Source organism: Sciurus vulgaris (assembly GCF_902686455.1).
Source record: "Sciurus vulgaris genome assembly, chromosome: 11".
Lineage (NCBI taxonomy): Eukaryota > Metazoa > Chordata > Mammalia > Rodentia > Sciuridae > Sciurus > Sciurus vulgaris.
The window spans coordinates 20,889,881-20,894,576 of NC_136472.1; the positions used below are offsets into that span (position 1 = coordinate 20,889,881).

General features: G+C 41.0%; 2 pseudogenes across 2 annotated transcripts; one reads left to right on the plus strand and one right to left on the minus strand.

Annotated features, from left to right (window-relative positions):
• Positions 1–491: 491 nt before the first annotated feature.
• On the plus strand, positions 492–1,753 carry LOC306639213 (histone H3-like centromeric protein A; annotated as a pseudogene). Its single transcript, XR_013766801.1, has 3 exons — positions 492–683; positions 1,059–1,136; positions 1,423–1,753. The product of XR_013766801.1 is annotated as a histone H3-like centromeric protein A (transcript).
• A 1,310-nt stretch (positions 1,754–3,063) lies between these two features.
• Positions 3,064–4,020, minus strand: LOC306639750 (olfactory receptor 8U9-like; annotated as a pseudogene). Its single transcript has one exon. The product of its transcript is annotated as an olfactory receptor 8U9-like (transcript).
• Positions 4,021–4,696: the final 676 nt, after the last annotated feature.

The window sequence follows — 4,696 nt, forward strand, 5'->3', positions numbered from 1 at the left end:
GACTTCAGAAAAGTTATTGAGCAAACAAATAACAGCAACAAACCCCATGATAATATAAAATAAGGTGAATAAAAACAACAAATGGTGGGGCTGTGTGTCAGGGTGTATGTATGTGTGTGTGTAGGTTGTGTGCTTGTTTATTTAACAAATTAGGAATTATGTGTCTAGTAAAATATTTGAAAACGAAAGAGGCCAGAGGTGCTGAAATAAAGAAGCATATAAGACATGAACTATTTAGAATAGTTAGTGAATAACAGACATTAATTCAATTGCACCAATAGCTATAAGAAAAAAGAATGGGGTTTTATAAAACGCCAGCCTTGAGGTAGGCGGGGCGGGGAGAAGTGAACGCAGGGCGTCGCTGACTGCGGTGGAGCACCGGCCGCCGGGCCCCCTCGCGCCTCCGTCGGTAGCCGGCCTTCAGCTCCTGAACCCCGAAGGCCGATCAGGAGCCGTGGTGGCGGCCGCGCGCCGATCCTATGCGGCCCGCCATGGGCCCGCGCCGCCGGAGCCAGCCCGAGGCCCCAAGGAGAGGCCCCGCGAGTCCGCCGCCCAGTACCCCGCGGCGGGGAGCCTCCCTAGGTTCTCCCTCACAGAGGCGGAGAAATGTCTGGCTTAAGCAGGTCAAAATGCTGCAGAAGAGCACAGACCTCTTGATAAGGAAGCGCCCTTCAGCCGCCTGGGCACTCCATCTTCTGGGTACATGAGCCCTCCTCGAACCCTCCAGCCTTGCAGTTCTCTCTGGAACTGATGACCCCACCACCTCTACTTCGAAACTGTGTGCTTTGACTATAGAAATGGAACCCTCCCATCCATCCACCATTTGATCCCTTTTCCTACCCTGGGATTTTGCCTCCTTATCTCCCTACCACCAATAAGAGATATGCCACTTCCTCAGCTCCCAGGAGTCCATACCTGCTGCTGTTTGGGATGTAAGATTAAGGGCCAGGACAGGATGAAGGAGATGAGAATTCATAGGAGACACTTTGAGAGAGTCTATCTTCCCCTTAATCTCTCTTCTGTTACCCTACTCCTCCCCATTCCCCATTCCCCCATAGAGAAGAGAAATATGTATGAAATTCACACGTGGGATGGACTTCAATTGGCAAGCCCAGACCCTGTTGGCCCTTCAAGAGGTAAGAAGGGGTCTAGGTACCACTGGGTGAGTGCTGAAAGGGGGAGGAAGAACATTCCAGAATTCTATGGAACTGCCTGTGTAATATCGCAGACTGGGTCTGGCCTCCTGAGAGAGTGATGCGTTGATGCCCTGAGGGTTTGGAGGAGATTCTGTGTGGCAGTGAGTTCAGTCCAATTTGTGAACAGTCATTCCTTCAGTCCTTTGAGCCCTCAGAAGTGCAGCAGATCTCCAAAGAGTAGCCTGTGCCTTTTGTCTGTCTGTCTGTCATTTACTCTTTGGCCCAGGCAGCAGAAGCATATTTAGTTCACCTCTTTGAGGATGCCTACCTCCTCTCCTTACATGCTGGGAGAGTCACTCTCTTCCCATGGATGTGCAGCTGGCCAGGAGGATATGCAGCATTGAGGAAGGACTTGGCTGAGCTCCTGCAACAGTGTCTCTGGATGTTACCTGGGACTCTCAGGAGCCACTACTAGACCCAGTGGTGTCTGAGGTGCTACCTGGATTTTGCTGTCTCTGAGTAGTGTGTGCATGTTGCCCTTTAAATTTTCTTCATGAAGGAGAAGACTGCATGTTTCTTCTGTAGCAGAAGTGTTACAGGAGACAATCAACACTGTTCCAAAGTCCTGAAAAGACTTAGTTGGTGTGTTACTCACATGACTCTTAAAGGATTTTGAAGACATCAGATCTGCCATGTTATAGGAAAAGGATATTTACTTATTATTTTAGATCATTCTGTACTACATGCATTTTTTACCATAAGTATATTTGTACTTTTATTAAAAATGTAAGGGAAAAATAAAAGAACACTGCCATCTATAGTATGAATGGAAAAAAAAAAAAAAAGAAATAATAATGGGTTAAATACTCCAGTGAAAAGGCAGAGATTATTAAAGAGGCAAGATTCAGTTATTTGCTATCTTTAAGAGACACCAGATATACTCAAAAACACAAATATACTAAGAGTTTGGAATATTATTCCATGCAAATGTTAACCAAGAGAAAACAATAATGGTTACACTAATGACAGTGAAAAAAAAAAAAAAAGACTTTAAGGCAATAACCACTAACAGAAAACAGAGAGACTTTTAACAATAAGAGGAGAAAACAAGAAAATTTAGCAATTATAAACTCATGCACAAATAACAAACACCAAAATATCTGAAATAAAAATAGACAAGAAAAGTTTAAGCAACTTTAATTGGGATTTTAATATCAGTCTTAATAATTGGTAGAACAAAGAAAGAAAAAACCAACAAGTCTCTAAAAGAATTGAGCAGCACTAAAAATCAACCATCTTGACCACATATCAATTGGTAGTCATATAATTGTTAGGACAGACTTTCTCAAAGTTGGCACTGTTACCCTTGTGTTCTAGATAAATTATTGCGTAAAGGACTATGCTGGTCTTGGTAGGTTATTTTCTTTCACACCACACTTCACATGGAAATCAATAATTATTTCAGGCATTTCCTAATCTACCCTGAGGGAAAAAAATATCTTCAGTGAAAATTCTGGTAGAAATTTCAGTGGAAATTATTTGTATAATTTTATCAGAAAATATCAGCATTTAATTTAGAATATATTATTCAAATTCAATTTTAAATATAATGTTAAAGTACTCTTATAACTCTTATAATTTGGAGTGCCTTCACTTTGCCTATTGTGGATTAGCATCTAGTTTTATAGCTATCGGATGAGATTATTTAAAAATAATATTTTTATGTGAGAAATCATTATGTCATTTTCTATGGGCAATGTAATTCTAAGTCAAAAGTGGTTACAAAAATACAGAGAATGATTTCACTTTATAGTGAATTAATCTTTATTGATTATCACATATGTCCAAGGCACGTTAACTGGTTTTATTAACAGAGAAAACAGACAACTAAAAAGCCTTTTTTTTGTTGTTTGTTTGTTTATTGAAGTCATGTTTTTAGTTTCATGGACACAAAAGCCTGGTGTCTGTTCATAATGATTTTCTTCAGAGCCTCTTTCACATCCTTGTTCCTGAGGCTGTAGATCCAGGGGTTCAACATGGGGATGATCACTGTGTAGAAAAGAGAGGCCATCTTGTCCGTGTCCAGGGAATGCATAGAACTGGGCTGTAAGTACATGAAGATCAAGGTGCCATAGAATATGGTCACTGCCAGCATGTGGGAGCTACATGTGGAGAAGGCCTTGTGTCTTCCCTCAGCTGAGCGCATCCTCAGGATGGAAGAAATAATGAACATGTAGGAGACAAAGACTCTGAGAACAGAGGAAATGAATGTGACCCCAGCACAGGTCAAAACCCACAGCTGCTTGGAGCTAGTGTCTGAGCAAGCTAACCTGAGGAGGGGCATGTCATCACAGTAGAAGTGATTGACAGTGTTGGAGTGGCAATAGCAGAGGCGGAAGGTGAGGATGGTATGAAACAGTGCCATCAGGAAGCTGTAGCCATAGGGCACAGCTATAAGCTGGATGCAGGTAGTTGGGGACATTGTGATCATGTAGAGCAGAGGTTTGTAAATGGCTACATATCTATCGTAGGCCATGGAAGCCAGTAGCAAGCACTCCGATATCATGAAGCTGAGGAAGCAGCCTAACTGTGCGGCACAGGCACTAAAGGATATAACACTTTGTTGGTACAAGAAATTCCAAGCATTTTGGGTGTGATGACAGAAGTGTAACAGAAATCAACAAAAGCCAGATTGCTAAGGAAGAAGTACATTGGTGTGTTGAGTCTGGAATCTGTTCTAATGACCAGGATCAAACCCAGGTTGCCTACTACTGTGAAAAGATAGATGGACAAGAATCCACAAAAAGGAGCATCTTAGCTCCTGGCGATCTGTGAGGCCCATGGGAATGAACTCTGTCACTTGGGAGCAATTTTTCTGAACCATGTGTCTTCAGGACATCAGGATGAAGAAAAGAGAATAGTTAAGTCCAGGTTGTGTATTTATACTATGCTTACTCGAAAAGGTGTTTTCATACTTTGATATCTTGCAAAGGGCTGTTCTGTGTTTTTCTCCCAGTACCAGGGGTTGCTAGCATTCTGAGATTCTGGAAATATGATAGGTAGCAGAAAGAATTTTTTGTGGACAAGGACTATTTGTTTTCCCTACGTTCATTGTTTATTCAGTGATAGCTGATGTGAAGTGGCCACCATTGCCTCAAGTTTTTTAAATGTACAGTCCGACTTGTTAAATTGCTATAGTTTTATTGAACAGATATTAATATCTACAACAAGTTGATGTCTGTAAGTTTCATCTTCTCTGAAAGATTTGTTATCTTGTCCATGTGAACAAATCTACTCATTATCCCAATGTTGACAGAAATATGGTTTTGTATTTTTATACCTTACATTAATTATATTTTAAATATAGGCATTCTAGGTTACAAAATAATCTTCATGATATGTTACCAATTGAAATATTAAAGATAGTTAACTTTGTGGAAGGCACATCATGGTGTCTAACAGACTTCAGTTAATCTTACTAAACCTTAATGTTAATATATTCATGCCCATTTTGCAAATGGCAAAGGTGAATAAATAGCAACAACCAGACAACCTGTTTT